Below are 22,249 nucleotides of genomic sequence, written 5' to 3'. Positions count from 1 at the left end.
TTGCAGCAGCTGTAGCATTGCTGCTTCTGGTATTTTCGCATCTGCGGCTTGGGGACCGCAGATGTGGCTCCGCAGATGAGGCCAAGGAGACTGCAGAAGCGGATTTTGGTTTGTTTAGTAGGTTCCGCAGGTGCGATGGATATTCCGCAGAAGCGGAATCGCATCTGTGAGTGGAAGACCGCAAGTGCGAAAAATTGGCCATTTAATGAAAGTTGCAGATGTGACACTTGTTCCGCAGAAGTGGGACCGCAGATGCGGTCCCAGGGCTGCAAATGCGGAAATCGCTGGGCAGAATATATAAATAATTGCCTTTGCGAAATTTGGTTATTCTTCCACCATTCTCATCCGGGTTTGGAGCTTTTGAGAGGGATTTTTGAGGAAAACAAAGGGAAATCGATTGGAGGTAATGTCCCTGACTTCATAACTCGTTTTTATGTGATTAAAGACCTAATTAATAATGAGATTTGGGAAAAAGGGGTAATTAGGGTTTGAGTTTATGAGACCTTTGATTGAGGATTTGAGGGGTCATTTGGACTCCGATTTCAGTGTTCTTGTTATGTATAGACTCGTGAGAGTACGAGGTTTTTGAAAATATAAATTTCATCCGATTTCGAGATGTTGGCCTGAGGGGCATTTTGGTCATTTTACATAATTTCGCGTATTAGCTTAGAATTTAATTGTAGAATCAGTTATTTGAAGTGTTATTTACATTACACAATTGAATTGAATAGATTTGGGCCATTCATGGTATTGGGTTGATTTTGAGCCAGTTCGAGGTAAGTGGCTTGTCTAACCTTGTGTGAGGGACCTTCCCCTTAGGATTGGTATATTTGGTAATTGAAATGCCTTGTACGTAAGGTGACGAGTGCATACTTGTGCTAATTGTTGGAAATCCGATTTTCTTAAGTAATTACTAGTATGTTTCCTTTTCTGTTTCTATTTTTTGCACTATTAAGCCTGTTGTTAGCTTAGGAAAGCATGTCTAAGTGACTTAATTTGCTTTATTTGATTCAACCTGCCTTACTTGAATTTTGTGCAGCATGCTAGGCTAGAATCACTTATTGCCTTAATATGAAATTTTGCCATTTCTGGATAACTTCCTGCTGTTGCTTTGTATTTATTTTGGGACTACGAATGTGGAATTCCGGTAGCTCCCCCTTGTTTGTTTACTTTGGGACTACGGGTTAGATTCCCGGTAGATCCCCCTGCACAGTTATATGGAACTACGGAAATGCACCCAGTAGATTTCCCTAGTACTGGGTATTTACATTTGGTACTACGGATCGGGATTCCGGTAGATCCCCTTCGCATTATGAGTTGGACTATGGGACGGTGTCCCGGAAGATCCATTGGATATTTATATTTGGGACCACAGGACGGTATCCTGGAAGGCGCCCCGGTTGTTATCTCTGTGTTGAGCTGTATTTCTTTCCGTGGCTTGTTTTGTCTTTGATCTAGTTATTGTTGTTCTGTCAATTCTATGTTATTTCTTATTGTTGCACTTATTTATACTATTTTATTCCATACTGTTAACCCTCATATTTTATTTCACCCCAGTAGGGCCCTGACCTTCCTCGTCACTACCCAAACAAGGTTAGACTTGGAACTTACTAAGTACCGCTGTGGTGTACTCATGCCCCTTATGCGCATGTTTTTCATGTACAGATCCAGGTACCACTTATCAGGCCTACTATCATTGAGGAAGACGAGTGCTTAGAGACTCCGAGGTACATTTGCCGCATCCGCAGACCAAGGAGTCCCTTTCTATTCCCGCCTTTAGTATTTAGCCCTTCTGCACTTTTCTGTTCTTTATTAGAAATTCCGGAGTTAGAGATATGTAGTATTTCTTTCGTAGCTTGTGATTCATGGGTTTCCGGGTTTTGGATTTATGTTTGGTGTTGAGAGTTAAAACATGGAATATGTCGAGCGGCACATTTACACATTGTTATTGCTTTATTCTGTTTTTAAATTATTTTACTTCCGCAAGTTTGGTTATCTTCCGCAAATTTAGGCTTACCTAGTCGTAGAGACTAGGTGCCGTCACGATGGTTCACAGAGGGTGAACCGGGGTTGTGACAACTGTATGACTATACTACTATTACATAACACATATGTATAAAGAGAAAAATAAAAAAATAGTGTACCACATATTAATATAATAAAGTATTTCAAGATATTGTACTATATTACTATTATTAAAAGAAAATTAAATATTGTACTAATAAATGCAGCTAATACAACCAAAAAATGATTCAACTAGCATATGATACCAATATAGTATATAGTTATACTAATAGGGTATATAGTTGGAATGAATTGTATACCAAAATGGTATATTTGTATACTATTTGAGTATATAATACAAATTCGTCTTCTTCTCTTGTTCAACTATATTTCAACTCAAACTTCTAAAATCTACTACAAAATCTCCACCAAATTGACTAAAACTTTAGCTACAACCTCCAATCAACTTTCCAAACAAACCCACATAGGATCGGATCAAAATAATTAAAAATTCAAACAAACCAAGTTATGAGTTTCAAGCTTCAAGGTCCTTCAATGGTGGATTTGAATTTTTGTACAATAAATCTCCAAAAACCAGTTGGGTGAAGAGAAAAAAGAAGGTATTAGTGAGAAACAAGTGTGAATTGCCATTAATGATGAACCCCAGAATACTACAATAAGAGAAGATTAGTAGTTTTTGGTCACATATGTGTGCTTTTTACAGAGATGATATAGGATTTGGATTTTTGATTGCTGAAATTGGGATTGCCGTTTTTGCTTCAAATGAAAAAAGAGCAGAGTGGAGTAAGAGTTGGAGAAGCAGTTGAGCTGGGGGACAAGCTCCACGTGATTCCAATTATTACTCCCTCATATTATTGGAAAATAACCGGATAAATAGTTTGGGCAGTATGGATAGGAGTAGTAAATAGTTTGGACCTTGGCATTAAAGGGTAAATAGTTTGGAATTAATGGGTATAAAGTGAGATTTTCTCATTTTTTTTCTTGATACCGATTCTCTCCTTTTCTTTGCTTTTGTTTCTTTTCACTCATTGGTCATTTCTTCGTGATATACTCCATGTTAGCAATCCCTCTATTATTTTTATTTTTATTTTTATTTTTGGTAAGAGAATGACAAAACGTATTCCTTATTTTGATCTAAAACAATCCTTTAAAGTAGAGTTAACACCTAAACCCCTCAATTACTATATTTTTATTAGTTTTTTACTTAAATAATTCGATGTCCCCAAAGTTCTCGAACTATATTGCCCTTCTTATTACAACCTCCTTGTTGCATTCTTAGAAGTGCGTCTAGTACATGCTCCTAATACAAACGTGCCATGTGACACTACACGTGGCTATTTAACACAGCCTTAAACCCTCCTAAACTATAATGTTTTTGTCAGTTATCTACTTAAACTATCTGGTACCTAAAATCCCCCCGAACTATATTTTTCTATATATTAAAACCCCATATTAAATTCTTAGAGGTGCGTCTAACTATATTAACTTATCGTTTGTACTAGAGATTTTTTGTAGTTTATTCATGATGTATTACTCTCGGATAACTGATTAATTCTAGGAGTTTTAGCAAAAAATAATATTTAATGTAATGAGTTAATTCTAGGTTTGGTTGTGATTATGCTTTATGCTAGACTCCAGTTGAATAAGTCCTTATTTATATTTATTTTGCAACATAATAAACAAAAAATGAAGGTATATAGTGTTGTATTTATTAAAAATCATCTTACATTACATAAACAAAATTATACAAAATGAAATTTCGCAAATAAGAAACCAAACGGCTAGTGACTATATTCTCTAATTCAAGATTACACAAACAAGGTTCAAGGGATTTAACTTTATTATCTACAAGGTGTTAGATTTAATAAGAAAATTTCAAATGAGCGTTCTTTCAACAATATGCATATGATATGAAAGAACACTAAAACAAGAAAGAGAATAAATCATTTTAGAGGAAAAAAAAGAGGAGAATTTTTTTCAAAGGGAGCCATATGGAAAACTGAAGAAAAAAGGAAAAAAGAACAAGATGAAAAAGAGGGTGAAAAATAAAAAATAAAGGTAAAAAATAAGGAAGAATGGTGAAAAATGAGGAAGAAAGGTGGATATAAAGAAATAAGGAGAATATTTAAAAAAAAATATAAGTTGAAAGAGGTTTAGGCTAATTAGCCATTACATATTGTTAGGTGGGGCATTTTGGTGGCTTTTTTCAGTTGGCACACGCTCCCAAGTGAGTTATTACACGCATTATTCCAGGTAAGCAACGAGCTCGTTTACATATGAAGAGCAATATAGTTCAGAGGTATTTTCAGGACACCGAATAGTTTAAGTGGGAAACTGACAAAAAACATGATAGTTTAAGGGGGTTTAGGGTATTAACTCTTTAAAATATGCATTTGAGTAGCTTTAATCCATCTATCTATCTATCTATCTATCTATCTATCTATCTATCTATCTATCTATCTATCTATCTATCTATCTATCTATCTATTTATATCTATACTGTATTAAAAATAGAACGTCCCTTTGCAAAATTTCATCTTTTTTACCCTTTACTAGTCATTTAGTTATTTCTCTAATATTAGGAATAGACATTTAATTATATTTCTAATATTTAAGACTACAAAAATCTACTAGATTTGTTTATTAAATTCATCCCATTTAAACTCTACCATATTTTTAAATGATAAATATTAGCGAATCAGACATTTAACTATTTTTTTTAATATTTAAGATTTCAAAATCTACTAAAGTTTGTGTATTAAATTCTTCCCCATTTGACAACAAGAAATTCTTTTTATATAAACTCTACCATATTTGTAAAAGATAAATATTAGGAGATCGAAAAGGTTTTAAACCAATCCAACAACATACAACAACAACAACAACAACAACAATACCAACAAATCTAGTATAATCCCAAAAGTAGATTTTGGAAGGATAGATTGTATGCAGACCTTACCTCTACCTGATGGAGGTAGAGAGGTTGTTTCCGAAAAATGTTCGGCTCAAGAAAAGATGAAAAAAAGGATGAGTAAGAAGAAGAAGAAGAAGAAAACAAAGAAGAAAAGAAAAAAAAGTAGGGGGAGAAGAAGAAGAAAATGAAGGAATATCACCAAATAGTAGCAAAGGAATATAAGATAACTGAAGTGAATGAAAAAACATGAAGTAAAAGAGATCTAAAAGTAGGAAAATACAAGAGTGATACTAATACTACTGGTAAGAAGTGGGAATTTTTTTGACTATCTACTAACCTTTTACTCTAATTCTCGACCTCTACACCCTCCTATCAAGGGTCATGTCCTCGGCAAGATGGAGCAGCGTCGTGTCCTGCCTAATTATCTCTCCCTAGTAATTTTTAGGCCTACCTTTACCTCTTCTCATCCCCTCCATGGACAACTTCTCACACCTCCTAACAGGAATATCTTTTCTTCTCCTCTTTATGTGCCCGAACCATATCAGCTTCAACTCCCGCATCTTGTCCTCTCGGATGCCACTCTCACATTGTCCCGAATAATTTTATTACTAATCTTGTCGCTCCTGGTATGCCCACACACCCATCTCAACATCCTCATTTTGCTACTTTCAACTTCTGAATATGAGATTTTTTGACTGCCCAACACTCAGTCCCATACAACATAGTCGGTCTAATCACTACTCTATAGAACTTCCCTTTAAATTGTGGTGTCACATTCTTATGACATAAGAGACCGGATACGAGCCTCTATTTTATCCACACCTCACCAATACGATGTGTGACAACCTCATCAATCTCCTCATTATCTTAGATAATAGACCCGAGATACTTGAAACTACATCTCTTGGGGATGACTTGAGTATCAAACTTCACATCCATTTTTGCTTCACGAGTTTCGTCACTGAATTATCACTCTAAGTATTCTGTTTTGGTCCTACCAATTCAAACATTTAGACTCCAGGGTCTATCTCCAAACCACCAGCCTTGATTTAACCCCGCATCGTCAATCAACACTATGTCATCAGCAAATAGCATGCACCATGGCACCTCCCGTTGAATGTGTCGTGTCAGCACATACATCGCTAAAGCAAATAAAAATGAGCTAAGAGTTGATCCCTAGTGCAACCCTATTATAACTGAAAAGTGTTTTGAGTCACCTCTCACAACCCTCACCCGAGGCTTACCACCATCGTACATGTCCTTAATCACCGTAGTGTACGCTACTAGAACATTGCTTACCTCCAAAAGACTTTAAAGAACCTCAATTGGGACTTTATCGTATGTTTTTTTAGGTCAATGAACATCATATGCAAGTCCTTTTCCTTTTCCTATACTGTTCAATCAATCTCCGCACAAGATAAATGGCTTCCGTAGTCGATTGCCCCGACGTTGAATCCAAAATGATTCTCAAAAATAGACACACTCCTCCTTACCTGACTTTCACCACTCTCTTCCAAACTTTTATAGTGTGACTCAGAAGTTTGATGCCCCTATAGTTTCTATAATTCAGGATATCACCCTTATTCTTGTACAACAAAATCATCGTACTCCACCTCCAATCATCAAGCATCTTCTTCATTCTAAAAATTATATTAAACAACTAGTAAGCCACTCCAAACCTATCCAGCCCGTGTTCTTCCAAAATTCCCCTGGTATTTTATCTGGCCCAATCCCTCTACCTTTGCTCATTTTACACATCGCCCCCTCGACCTCCTCTGCGTTAATATGCCTACAATACTCAAAATTACACCGACTCTCAACGCAGTCCAACTCACCAAGCACAATGCTTATGCCCCCTCCTCATTCAATAGTTTATGAAAGTATGTTTGCCATGTTGATCTAATATGTGTCTCTTTTATCAATACTTTTCCTTCCTCATCTTTGATGTAATTCACTTGGTCCAAGTCACAAGCCTTCCTCTCCTTCACCTTGGCTAACTTGTATAGCTTCTTGTCCCCGTCTTTGCCCTCAAGTTCCTCATACACACCCAGTAGATCTGCTGAGAACACATCTAGAAAGTCTCTCACTGCTGAAACTGACTTAACGGTAGGAGTATCAACACCAACATCCCTCATAGAGGCTAAATATGCCAAGAACCCCTTCTCGACCATTCGTCGCGCCTTCAAATAAGATACCACCTTACTGGGAAAATAAACAAATGAACCTCTCCATTCTAATCTCGGCAATCCCAACATCACCAACGTCATGGTCTTGGCGTGACAATCCAGAATGGCGTGTGACAGCTAGTCCATTCCCAAAATAATATTAAAGTCCACCATGTTGAGTAAAGAAAGATTTTTTCTAGTCTCGTAACCCTCGATAGAAACCACACATGAGCGATAGACGTAATCTACCACGATAGAATCTCCCTTAGGCATAGACACATAAATAGGAGCACTCAATGAATCACGAGACATATCCAAATATGGGGAAAAATAGGATGACACACATGAATAAGTGGAACCCGAACCAAATAAAACTGAGGAATCTCTATGGTAAATTGGAACAATACCTGTGATGACCGCATCAAATGACTCTACGTCAGTTCTAGCTGGAAATACATAGAAATAGGGCTGAGCCCCACTGGTCTGACATCCACCTCTCAGACAACCTTTCCCTGGCTGGCCTCCACCTCTAATGACCTGACCACCACGTCGGGCTTCCTAATCCCACCTCTTGCTAGCTAAGTGAGCGGTGGAGCAACTGGTGCCAGAACCACGACACGACAACCCTACTAAGGAAGTACCTCCTGATATGACCTGCCCCTCCACACTCAAAGCACTCTCTCGACTGATGTGGTTGCTGAATCTAGGACTGAACCTAACGACCCGGATAACCATTGTGATAGATTTGAATCGTTGGTGCACTAATGGGACCTGGAGGTTCATTGTAGGCTAACTGCTCAGGACGAGACCAATAAGAACCACGACTGCCCGAAGTACCGTGTTATGCCTGAAGTGCTTACTAAACCGACCTGATAGGATGGCCTCTACCAAAAGAACCCTGACTTCCAGATCATGTATCACTAAAACCACTAAAATGTCGAGGCCTCTTCTCAGAAGCCGCCTCTCTGCCCTGACTACGAACCCTCTCGATCCGTCTAGCAATCTCTTCAATGCAGTTGAAAGAAATATCATCCTTAGTCTATTTATCCATTTGTAACATGATACCATAAGTAAGGCCATCAATAAATATCCCCACCCTCTCCCTCTCAATAGGGATCATGACAGCTGCATGACAAGATAAATCAACAAATCTGGTCTCGTACTGGGTAACAGTCATGCTACCCTACTAGAGGCGCTCAAATAGCTACGGTAGTCCTCTCTCAGAGCAAAAGGGATGAATTTATCCAAAAATAATGGTGAGAACTGATCCCAAGTGAGTGGAGGTGAACTTGCTAGTCTGCCTCAAACATACTCCTGCCACTACCACTTGGAAAAATCATGCATCTGAAACACTGCAAAGTCGACTCCATTGGACTCCACAATAACCATGTTATTATAAACACTTCATGGCAATGGTCTATGAAATCTTGTGGGTCCTTAGAAGGTGTGCAACCAAGCGAATAGGAAATAACTTAGTGAACTTGTCCAACCTCTTCATCCCTTCGGACGACTTAGTGGGGCTCTCCATGGGATGAGTAACAATGACAGGCTGAACTACTCCCACTACTGAGACTGCCGGAGTTTGATATCCATGAGCCATTTGCTCTAGGGTATGAATGGTGGAAGTCTCGGCTCCTCCCCTAGCCTGAGAGACAGCTGGTGCCATAAGAAGTACTTCGACCTGGGCCACACTCTCCATAAGGACGACCAGACGGACTAGAGCGTCCTGAAGTATGGGAGTGGTTATAAACCCTACGGGACTTGAGCTGGTCCAACTGGTGTAGTCTGAATAGGGGTGTCCTCCTCCTGTTCGATCTGAGGCTCTATAATAGGTGTTACTGCACACGCTCTAGGCTGAGCTCTGCCTCTGCCTCGACTCTTAACTCGGCCCCGACCCCTACCCCTAGTGGTAGCTGCAGCTTGGGGCCCGCTGTGGATGATGTGCGTGTCCTCACCATCTTTGAGAGAACAAGAATAGAATAATTTAAACTCAATGATAGAATAAAATCGCACGATAGAGAAGGAAAAAAATGAAATTTTCCTAAAGCCCTATAGCTTCAAGAAGATAAGTGCAAACGTCTCCATACCGATCCTCCAGACCATACTAAACTTGTGAGACCTAGGCAACCTAGTGCTCTAATACCAACTTGTCACAACCTAAAATCTCAACCACGAGTCCATGATGGCGCCTAAACGTCCACTTACTAGGAAAGCCAACATTAGTACACAACAAATCATTTTTAAACCAATTTGAAGGCAATTTAACAAGAAACAAAGCTGTAGAAATTCAAAAGAGATATAATAACTTCAAACGCTGACTAATCAAATCCCGAAATCTGGTATCACAAGTACATGAGCATACTAGAAGTGCTACAACCAATGTCTAAATGAAAAAACAATTGTTTAAAACAAAATAAATAATAAAACTAGATAAAGAAGGGGGCTTCAGGGACTGCGATCGCCATGTAGCTCTACCTCAAGTCTCCATGAAAAGCTTATCCGAGTAAGCCTCCTCTAATTGTCGCTGGGGCCAATACCAGAATCTGCTCAAAAAGTGCAGAAGAGTAGTATGAGTACAACTAACCCCATATACTCCGTAAGTATCGAGCCTAACCTCGACGAAGTAGTGACGCGGCTATAACAAGGCACTCACTATAAACATGTATGAATATAAATGAAATAATATCAGAAATAGAGAAAATAAGAATTTAACATAAAACTGGAACTGAAAACGCATAACAGAGGCCTAGAATAACACTTATGCTCAACTTCTAAATTCAACACGGATACAGTAACAACAGTTAAACACAATAAAATATGTCTTCTCCGTTGCGGCATACAATCCGATCCAAAATAGTAATATCAATATCCGTTGCAGTGTGCAACCCGATCCCACACAATAATACCAATAATCATTGGAGTGAGCAACCAGACCCCAAAAAATAATAGTATAAATGGACAACCTCAACCAACTACGACGTATCTCAAATAAAATGCAATAAGATAATTAAAGACATAAAGCGGATAAAAGAAGCTATCTAATAACATACAAGGCCTTAAAACAAGTAAAAGCAATTAATAAATAAAGACACGGATACATGAAAATAATTAGCAACTTAAGGCACGTAACGGAAAAAAACGCATGAATTTGACAAGTAAGGGCAAGTAACAATTAGAGCATTTAACAAGTAATAACATGGATTAAATAAAAGCATAAAATGATTGAAGACAATAAATAAATATCCCAACCCCCATGCTTAACCCGTGACTATGCATATACACTCGTCACCTTGCATATACGCCATCCCCACACATAAATCAAGTAACAAATAAACCAATTAGGTTCTAATTCCCTCAAGTCAAGGTTAACTACGACACTTACCTCTTCCCACAACCAAATCAATGATCAACCACGACTTTTCCTTTAGAATTAGCCTCCAAACCAATCAAATATAGCCAAATATAGTTCAAATAATTCAAAATAAGCTTTAGAAATTACCTACAAGTGAAATATTCAATCTTTAATGAAATCGAAAAAAGCCAACAACAGTCAACCACGAGCGCGCTTGGTCAAAATTCGAGATTCAGACAAAAGACTGATTACCCATTCACCCCCGAGCCCGGTTATGCGATTTATTTTAAAATCTGACCTCAATTTGAGGTCTAAATCTCAATTTTATAAAATTCCTAATTTCTACCCAAAACCCCTAATTTCTACCATGAAATTCATAGATTAATTTTAAAAATCAATGGGTGATTATCGAAATACATCCAATATAGTTAAAAATCACTAACCAATGAAGTTGGGATAAAAATCTCCTCAAAATCCTCTCTAGTTCGAGCTCTAGCTTTAAAAATGGTGTTGAATGAATAAATCTCAACTTTTCGCTATTAAAATAATTGGGTGTAAGGTGTTCTTCGCATTTGCGAAGCACTTGACGCGTTTGCGAAGTCTGGACCAATTTCCTTCGCGTTCACGAAGTCTACATCGCGTTCGCAAAGGCTTATTCCCCAGCCTGCCTTCACGTTCGTGTACCCAGGTCTGCATTCACAATGACGATCCCTGCCACCCCTCCAGGTCATCCCCAAAGTTTTAAGTTCGCGAGTGGCCGACCGTGTTTGCGAAGGGTAATGCCCCGTATACTTCACGTTCGGGACCTGCCTCTCACGTTTATGAAGAGTAACCATCCCTAGCCCAAAGTTTCCCCTTCGCGATCGCGAAGCTCTGGAAGCAAAACCAGCAGTTCCAACATTGTTCAAAAATGGTCCGAAAGAAATCCGAAACTCACCCGAACCCGTCGGCTCCAAACTGAACATGCACACAAATGTAATAACATCATATAAACTTGCTCGCTACCTCAAATCATCAAAATATTATCAAATAATGAGAATCTATCATCAAAACTCAAGATTTCAACTTGAAAACTCATTTTTACATTCTTTCACATAATGCGCCGAAATGCGCTCGGGTCATCTCGGACCCTAACCAAACGTGTGTACAAGTTCAAAAATATCATACAAACCTACCGGAATCTTCAAAATATCGATCCAAGGTCGTTTACTAAGAACCTTGACCGTGGCCAACTCAAGTTATTTTTAAAGCCAAAAATCACATTTTCTTTAAAATTAACGTAGAAACTTTTTAAAAAATGATACGGACCACGTACACAAGTCATATAACATCTAATGAAGCTATGATAGGTCTTGAAATACAGAAATAAGGGCTAGTATTCAAAACAACCTATCGGATCATCACATGATCTTAAAACCTAGGGGGCCATTAGGGTTGCTTGGAGGCTACTCTACCCGAAACTTTAACTTGGAGGCTACTCCATCCGAAAACCTACCTCACATTTATAAAAGGAGTCACATATTCCCTTTTAAAGCATCTCACAATTATAAACTCATGGAATACTGATCACGCCCAAATGCAAGCCTCTAAAGTGGTATGACACAGTCATTTGCAATAATATTAAAAGCCAACAAAGAGTCGGGATTGAGTCCTCGGTGAGCTAAGATGGGAGCTAGGAGTATATATTCATAATGAGTAAGTGAAGTATCTAGATTGCACTTTCACAAATAGGTTTTATTTCTACTTCTAAACTTAAGCTAATGATTGCAAATTTAAAAAATTAAAACAAGAGTTAATTTTTTTTGAGTGTTTTCCAAATATATAAAAGGCATAGGCTGTGACCATGATCTAGGTATTTGCCTAATATGATAAAGACCTTTATGCTCTTTTTATTGACTAGGTGTATTATAGCTCACAACACTACGTTGCCCACTCAATACCTCTCGACCAGAGAGTGGTTTTGCCCAATTTGGCTTTCTCAAGACCAAATGGGTATCTACCAAAACGATTGATAAGAGCTCAAGTCGGGTTGTTACTATCTCTAGGTTGAACCCTTTAATTGGCTTAATCAATCTCTCAATTGATCCAATTCCTTGTTAGCTAAGTTAACCTTGACTAAGTCCTTCTTTCTCAAGAAGAGAATAAGTCAATTTGGCGTGAATCAATGTTTGCAACCGTTAATTCTACAATTGAAGCAAGAACTAAGCTAATAATAAATACCCATTCATAAACAAGCATAAAATTAATCACCCATAAGGTTTACAAACTAGGGTTGGGTCACAACCCTAGTAAAAATCTAGCTACTCATAGTGGGTGTAGAAGAAAACAAAGAATAAAAGATAATAAAACTCATATTGGTAGATTAAAATAGAGAAATCTAATATTAAATCACTAAAATAAGCTAAAGTTTCCTAAAGAAGCAAAGAAAAACGGCTATAGTACTTCAGAGATTCAAAACTTGACCTAATTTTGTTAAACTCTTCTATTTATACGTGGCTGACAATTTTGGACAAAAATGTCCCTCGTGAGGTTCTGCGGCCGCACAATTCCATGTGCGATCCGCAAGTTTCTTCATCTTGTTAGGAACTAGGGGTCTATGGCCGCACAATTCTGAACTATGGCCACGAGGCACTATTTTTGCGGTCCACAGATTTAGCACTGCGGCCGCAAGGCACTCTTTTGCGGTCTGCAATAGATGATTACGGTCGCAAGATAATCTTCTGCGCCACACGAATCTTGTACGGACCGTAATTTGAGGAATCTTTGGACTTGCCTTTTTGTCATTTCTTTGATCTTGGATCCTAGCCCAGCTTTTGCGGCCGCACAATTCATTTGCGGTCCGCAATTTGCTCAAAAGTGTGCTGAATTTTCCTTCTTTGATTATGACCGCAGATGGGATTCTACGGCCCGCACATTGTAAGATTCTTTGCCTTTTATTGTCTTGTGTTTAGACTACTCCTTTTTTGAGTCGAATTTAATTTCGGGAGTCCAACTTCCAACATTCCTGAAATTTTGCACATTTCATTAGTTTTGGGAAAATAATTCAATGTTTTTAGATGAAAACAAAAGCTAAAAGGTGCTAATAAGTAGTCAAAATTCCCACTTATCAACTCCCCAAAACTTAAGACTTTGCTTATCCTCAAGCAAACAAAATAGTTCCCACATCCAAAAGTTAAGGGACATTATAGCTAGCCACTGATGAGCCATTCACAGCTCAGTTGGGACTAACAATTACCCACACCACTCATGCATTATTGACAAGTCAACAAGTTAAACATTTATGCACATAAGTGTGATATTCGAGCATCAAGGGTTGACTTTACTCATCAAGGACTCTCGCTCTATCTTGTAGGTCATGGTGGACTCCAAACTCTTTCTCCTCTATTTTTCATTTGCCAAGCTCACTTACGAATTTAGCACTCAGTTTGAAGATTTATGAAAGGTTCACTCATCTCTCTCAAGGGAATGTCACAAGTACGACTTCAAGTACCATAGGCTTGCCCCTCATGTAGATCACCACTAATGTAGCTCACTCGGCTTAAAATCACGTAGGACTTCTTTCGAGATGTAATGAAGGCTTTTGGATTAAGGATTTTTACAATATGAATAAGTGGTTACACCGTCCTTGAGGACTCTATTTTTCAATTCTTGGTTCACACTTTGCCGATTCTTTGAGGCACTTTCTTTTCCTTGGGGGACTAGAGAGACTTAACTTAACTCTTTCTTGATCATTACGTTCATATTTCTCCATGTTTGAGATCATTGCCTTTCTTTGAATCCCTTTAACTCTTCCATTTATTCACCTTTTTTTCTTTTTGTTCTTTTCTTTTCTTTGCCTTCCTTCTCATCATTTCTTTTCTCTTTTTGTGTCTTGATACCTTTTTTCAATTTCCTCATCTCTCCCCCAAAATTATATTTTTAGCCATTTGTTTCGCATGAGTGTTAAGGAAAGCTCATGTGCCAAGAGAGGGTCACGATAGAACGGGTAAACTCTTGTAACATGGTTTTCAAATGAGAAAGGCTAAAGGCTCGAATGGGTTGACTAGAGAAGATATCATTGGTCGGTAATAGAAAACTCAAACGAGCCAATAAAAACCCACAATCACTTCTCAAGCCAAGAAAAACTTACGATTTTGCCTTAAAACATATCGGGGACAAGTTCTAGACCTTCCGCACGTGTACTTGGACTAGTAACAAATCATCTCACCCCTTCATGCAACTACATTGTTAAAGAGGATAGAGTCGAGGGCCCATAGCAACCACATTCAAGATTGAAGATCACTATGGTACAATTAGACCTCTCGATGATATCAATACCTTGTCTCTAACCATAAGCATGTAGTTAAGTGTGTTGGTGCCAAATGAAACATGTTTGACTCTTCTTATTTGACTTAATCAGGTCTTTTTATTCATTACTACTACTATTATTACCAAAACACAGAACAGACTCATTCCCTTAAGAAGGTTGTCACGCCATCCATCGTTGGACGAGTCACCTGATTCACACAACAACTACCTTTGGAAAAAACTGTGGCATTAAGAAAATAAAAGGTTTATTATCTACTAAAATATAAAAAGAAACTACTAAATCAAACACTAACTAATGAGGAAATAAACATAAAGAAGATACAAAACAAAAACCACTGAAAGTAGAACGAATGTACATAATGAGATAGGAAAGATAAGATATATACATAATGAGAGAAGAGATAGAATGTATACATAATGAGAAAGAAAAAGAGAATAGTATCAAGTTAATTACAAGCCAAATGCCTCAAAGTCAGCAAATACGATCAAATAAACTCCACCCCCAACATAAAAATAAGCATTGTCCTCAATGCTTACAAAATAATAGTGGAGGAAGGTAAAGAGTGAAGAAGACACCCTATGGATCCTTGGACATCTCCGTGTCCCCAGAAGTGTCACCACCCTCAAGATCCAATTGGATCTCATCATCTTCAATTCTGGGAGTGGACGGGTTGGTGAACATCTGGTGTACTACCTAGGTAGTGTCGGCATCCAAGTATGGCTCCTCAGACTGGCCAGCTGGTGACAATGGAGCTTATGATGTTGTTGGTGCTGCAAGAGCTGGATCAATCAACATCTCAAATGGGAGATCTCCGACTATTGCAATCTCGGTCACCTGTCTCCGGAGCTTGTCAACTGACTTCTTGGAAGCCTGGGACTTTCTCATTTTCTTTACTTCCTTTCCCAGTTCCTCAATCACTGATCCATATTGTACCAAAGTATTCATGATGGTAGTCTGGTTCTCTAGGAGCTTATTCAATGTATCTTCCACTGTTGGAGAAACCTAAGGTGCCTGAATGGATGACTATGCTGCAACAATACTAGATAGATCAGACAGCTTTACAGTGGCTATCTCCATCCAGTTGTTGAGGCTCGGTAGTGTTTGGGAGATTCGCAGCGCAGAAGGTGGAGCAGTAGGCATGGGTACCGGCTTCAAAGCCGAGGTGGAACCTATGGCAGGAAATGTAGTAGGAATTGAAGATGGTGGTGGAGGCATCGTTGCAGCACTGGAGGAAGGCTCGACCGAAGTGGATGGACCATCAACTGCCTCCGCAACTACCATAGCTGGCTCGTTAGACTGGCCCACAATGGTAGGAGGCTGAACCTTCTTCTTTGGGTTCGTTGCATCCATCAGAGAGTACCATGAGAAAGGCCTCTTTGGCTGCACCTTCATGTCATAATCCCTTGGCTCTACCCTCGTATCTATGGGATACTCTGTAATAGTGTAGGGATACGGGTAAGACGAGTCATCTTGCCTAACAATCAAAGAGATGTTGGTCGATATCACGACACCCACATTGATTGGGTACCCGACCATGATAGAAGCAACTAGAACTGCCCACAAAATCAGAAGATAGGTCTCATTTTGGCACGGGTCTAATCTGATGCAGACAAAGATTTGCCACCCCTTCACCTCAAAGTTCAGAGTGTTTCTCTGAATATGATCCCCTGCTGTGATCCATGGTAGTGGTGGCCAAGGAGGTACTAAAATCTCTGCTAACCAAGTATGAGTTGCCTCCCCAAATGCATACTTCTCTAAGTACTCTGTGGGCTCGACTTCATCAAATCCCAAGAATGTGTTCAATGTATGCTGGTCAAACCACACTTTGAGGTTTCTTACTTTTGTCACCTTTGTCTCCTTTTTATGTGTGCCACATTAGTGTAGAATTCCTGGACAATTTACTCCTTAGCATCCACCACACTTTGGGTAAACCACATCCACCCTTTGCATTTCTTGAACTGTGTCACCACTGCTGGGTTATACTTCTCCAGATCCTTCAACTAAAACTGTCGCTCAAGAGTGAGCGACCTCACTGGCCACCACTCGCGGAAGCTGGAGAAGGCTACTAAACTGACAAACCGGTCCTCCCATACCTCTTTCTTTCTCGACCTTTCAAGGCCGTCAACTGTAGCATCTCCCCATCTGCCATCATCGGGATGTCATCAACTGTAGTATCTGGGGCCATAGGGATAGGTGTAGTAGATGGATCAAAAGCCTGACTAGTACTTTTGAACCCTCAGAAGTGCTCTAAGATGTGTAAGACTCGTCCTGGAGTTGATACCTTCCTGGTGGATTTGATTGGACAGCCGGCTACTCTTGAATCGAGTTGCCCTCCGGTGCTTCCCTAGACGGGACATAAGAACTGGACTCGGAGGGCTCTACGCCTCTCCCTCTGCCGGCTGTAGTCTTCTTTGTGATTATCTTTTGTAGGGCGAGGGGTAAAGCACTCTTTCCTCGACCCTTGGAAGGTTCACCCCTACCCTTTGAAGTATCACCTCTGCCTCGAGATCAAACCATTTTCTATACCAAGCAAAGGTAGTTGATAGTTTCAATTCAAGTTCAAACAAACAAGAACACACCAGAGAAGATAGTGAAGAATACAGTTGAAACATGCTTGCATAGTAGGGATTTGTGATCCGCATAATTTTCCTTGCGGCCACAGATTGAGCCTTGGGGACTGCACAATTTTCCCTTATGGCAGCAGATGTGGATTGCGGTCCGTACATTTTTCCTTACGGCAACAACTTTAAAATCCAAACGTGCCAACTCTCTGATACTAGAGAATTGGCTGATGTGCGGCCGCAACCTATTTTCTAAGGTTCGCACAATTTGTCTTGTGTCCGCACATGTGAGTCATCAAATTGACAACTTTCTGATAATAGGTAAAAGGCTGTTTTGCAGCCGCAATAGGATTTTTGCGGTCCGCACAATTTTCGTGCAGTCGCAGAAACCTTGCTTACTAAGTACCCTAGATTTAGCTTCTGCGGACCGCATAATTTCTTGTATCGCCGAAGATTTCAAAATGATTACGAACAGTTCGACATTTTTTATCTAGGGTTTGCAATTTTTGCACAAATTTGACATGGAAACATCGCACAAGCATGAAAATTTAGTTACACAGTCTCTAATTAGCAAGTACTAGTTGACCCACTACAGATTTACCCCACAAGTATGTACAATTAGATTCAACAGACAAATGGCCTAAAATTTTAACTAAAAATCTAAAAAGAAAAAGAATTAAAAGAAGCTAACAAGATTATGAAGCATACCAAGTGAGTGAGTCAAGAAATGAGTGATCAATAGTTTCTAGACGTGTGGGCAGATGATTTAGCAAGGGATTTCAACCAGTTGTGTGCTTAGAGAGGGAAAAGGTAATAATAGTATCCCTAAGCCCTCTATTTATACTTGTCAATTTTTGCTAAGGGAAAGAGAAGTGAGTGCCGCCAAAGAATTCCAATTGTACTCCGTACTTTGTTACTCGGGGGCTTAATTACCCTTTTGTTTTGTGGTTCACAGAATTGTGTGTGCAGCCGCAGATCTCTGTTACTGACCGAAATTTTTTTGTTGCGGCTACAGATCGGCAACTTTTCTGACAGGCCAACTTGAGAGAGCTATCTCTTTCTCCCTTCAATTTGTGCAGTCCATAATTTAATGTTATGGCCGCAGGGCATCTTTTTATTGTAGCATTATAATTGTGCGGTCCGCACAATGCAATTGCGGGCCGCAGTTCCTTCCACACATGACCAGATTTCTAGGCACAATTCCTATAAAGCACACTCACCCTTGCAGTACACTTCAAATCAAGTTAGCGCAAAAATAACTCCTAACAACAAAAGAAACAAAATAAAAGAAAAAGAAACATAGGTTGCCTCCCAAGAAGTGCCTAATTTAATATCGTGGCATGACGCAGAATACCATCAATTGAAATGAATCATTGCCACGACGTGGTCATTTCCAACTTTTCCCAAATAGTGCTTCACCCGGTGACCATTGACTCGGAATACCTCATTGTTTTTGTTCTTCAAGTCCAATGCACCAAAGGGTGTTACACCCACAATTTCAAATGGGACACTCCATTTAGACTTTAACTTCCCGGGAAACATCCTCAACCGTAAGTTGAATAACAATAAATGATCTCCCTCTTTGAACTCTTTGTTCCAAATGTACTTGTCATGAAGATATTTCATCTTCTTTTTGTATAAGGATGAACTTGTGTATGCATGCTACTGGAACTCATCCAATTCATTCAAATGTGCCACCCTCAAGTTAGCCGCTACATCCCAATCAAGATTCAACTTTTTTAGAGCCCACATGGCTTTGTGCTCAAGTTCCACCAGAAGATGACAAGCTTTTCCGAACACCACTCAGCATGGGGACATTTCGATAGGTGTTTTGTAAGCTGTCTGATAAGCCCATAGAGCATCGTCAAGTTTCTTGGACCAATCCATACGGTTAGCATTCACTGTTTTGGACAAAATACTCCTTATCTCCCGGTTGGATACTTCAACTTGCCCACTTGCTTATGGATGATAAGGATTCGTGACTTTATGAGTGACACAATACTTGGTAAGTAAGGTGTTGAAAGCCTTGTTGCAAATATGTAACCCCTCACCGCTTATAATAGCCCGTGGAGTACCAAACCTTGTGAAAATATTCTTCTTCAAGAACGCCACCACTCTTCTCGCCTCATTGTTGGGAAGAGCAACAGTCTCAACACATTTTGACACATAATCAACCGCAACCAAGATGTAGGTGTTTCCACAAGAACTCATGAATGGACCCATGAAGTCAATACCCCACACATCAAAAATATCAATCTCCAAAATGATGGTGAGGGGCATTTCATTTTTCTTTGAGATTACACCGGCCCTTTGACATTCATCACATGTTTCACTACATCACTTGCATCCTTGTAAAGAGTGGGCCAATAGAAACCGCAACTTAGCACTTTGGCCGCCGTTATTTCTCTACCATGGTGACCACCATATGGAGAAGAATGACAAGCCTCAAGAATTTCACATTTCTCCTCTTCTGGTACACATCTTCTAATCACCCCATCCGTACAAATCTGGAAAAGGTACGGTTTATCCCAATAATCATCTTGACAATCTCGTTTGAGCTTCTTCCTTTGGTTTGTAGAGAACTCATTCAGGATGATACCACACACAAGGAAATTTGCTAGATCCGCGAACCATGGCACCTCTTTCTTTGAAATAGCCAAAAGTTGTTCATCGGGGAAAGAGCCATTGAGTTCAAGGCCATCATGCGGCCTCCCTCCTCCTCCAAATGAGACAAGTGGTCCGCCACTTAATTTTCACTCACTTTTCGATCTTGGATGTCAATATCAAACTCTTGCAACAAAAGCACCCATCTCATCAACCGAGCATTTGGAATCTTTCTTGCTCATAAGATAATAAAGTGTCGCATGATGCGTGTGGACAATCACTTTTGCACCCATCAAGTACGGGCAAAATTTCTCAATTGAAAACACAATGGCAAGGAGATTTTTCTCCATAATGGTATAATTGACTTGAGCACTATTCATGGTCTTACTAGCATATTAGACCGGATAAAAAATCCTGTTGATGTGTTGCCCCAAAACAGCCCCCACCGCTACGTCACTTGCATAGCACAAGAGCTCAAAAGGAACACTCCAATTTAGAACGGTGATAATGGGAGTAGTTGCCAACTTGAACATTAACAATTCAAAGGCTCTCATGCAATCATCATTGAAGTGAAACTTATCATCTTTCTCTAAAAGCTTGCACAAGGGGTTCACCACTTTAGAGAAATCCTTGATGAAACGCTGGTAAAATCTCGCGTGGCCTAAGAAACTCCGCACACCTTTCACCGAAGTTGGAGGTGGAAGTTTAGAAATTACCTCAATCTTTTCCTTGTCAACTTCAATGCCATTCTTTGAGATCTTCTGGCCAAGGACAATGCCTTCCTAGATCATGAAATGACATTTCTCCCAATTGAGCACCAAATTTGTTTCTTCACATCTTGTCAATACTTTATCCAAATTTGCAAGACAATCATCAAAAGAATTCCCAACCACTGAGAAGTCATCCATGAAGATTTCAAGGTAGTCCTCCCCCATGTCTGTGAAGATATCCATTATAAACCTTCGAAAAGTCGATGGTGCATTGCACAAACCTAACGACATCCGCTTGAAGGCGAAAGTACTATAGGGACATGAAAAGGTTGTTTTCTCTTGATCCTCCAGAGCAATAGGGATTTGGTTGTAGCCTAAATACTCATCAAGAAAGCAATAGAAAGCACGACCAGCCAACGTATCAAACATTTGGTTTAAAAAAGGAAGTGGGAGATGATCCTTCCTTATGACTTTGTTGAGCTTGCAATAGTCCGTACACACTCTCCATCCGGTAACTGTTCTTGTAGGAATCAACTCATCTTTGTTATTAGTGACCACCGTCATACCCCCTTCTTTGGGACACATTGAACCGAAGAAGTCCAAGAACTATTAAAAATGGGGTAGACAGCCCCGGCACTAACCACTTGATGATCTCCTTTTTGACAACCTCTTACATGGATTCATTGAGTCTCCTTTGATGTTCAATAGATGGTTTGGCGCCTTCCTCCAAGTTGATTTATGTATGCATCATGCGGGCTTATCCCCCCGAATATCTGCTTATCCACCCAATAGCCTTCTTCCTCTTTTGTAACACTGCCAATGTAGAATCTACCTGTACATTAGTCAAACAAGAGGAAAGAATAACCGGTAAAGTAGATGACGGGCCAAGAAATTTATACCGAAGATGTGGAGCAAGGACTTCAACTCCAAGGTAGGAGGCTCTTCAATTGAAGGCTTTGTAGGAGGAGTTGTCTTATTTTCAAGGTCCAAATATAGTTTTCGGGGTGCATAATTGTACAACCCCATTCCTTGCAAAGAGTTCACACATTCCATGAAGCCATCCATCTCGTCATTATCAAAGTTGAGCAAGACGGCCTCCAACATATCACCAACATTGATTGTGGCACTTGTATCATCAACAATCACATCAGTTACCAAGTCCACAAAATAACACACCTCATTGCTATTGGGTTGCCTCATGGACTTACACACATGGAAAACCACTTTTTCATCACCAACCTAGAAAACAAGTTCTCTGTTCTCAACATCATAAAGAGCCTTCCTGTAGCAAGGAAAGGTCTTCAAAGAATAATCGACACCTCGTAGTTGACTTCACAATCGAGAATGAAAAAATATGTCGTAAGAATAAATTTATCAACACGAACCAAAACATCTTCAATCACTCCCAAAGGTCTCTTCATAGTGCGATCGACCATTTGAAATCTCATAGAGGTGGATCTTGGTTGACCAATTCTCAAAGTCTTGAAAACTGAATATGGCATCAAATTGGTACTTTCCCCAGGATCACAAAGAGCTTTGGCAAACTCGGCATTTCCAATTGTACAAGGAATCCTGAAAGCATCGGGATCCTCCAACGTGCGATCCATTG

The sequence above is a fragment of the Nicotiana tabacum genome, chromosome 1, assembly GCF_000715075.1.
Source record: "Nicotiana tabacum cultivar K326 chromosome 1, ASM71507v2, whole genome shotgun sequence".
Classification (NCBI taxonomy): domain Eukaryota; kingdom Viridiplantae; phylum Streptophyta; class Magnoliopsida; order Solanales; family Solanaceae; genus Nicotiana; species Nicotiana tabacum.
Note: the sequence above shows the minus strand (reverse complement) of the source record.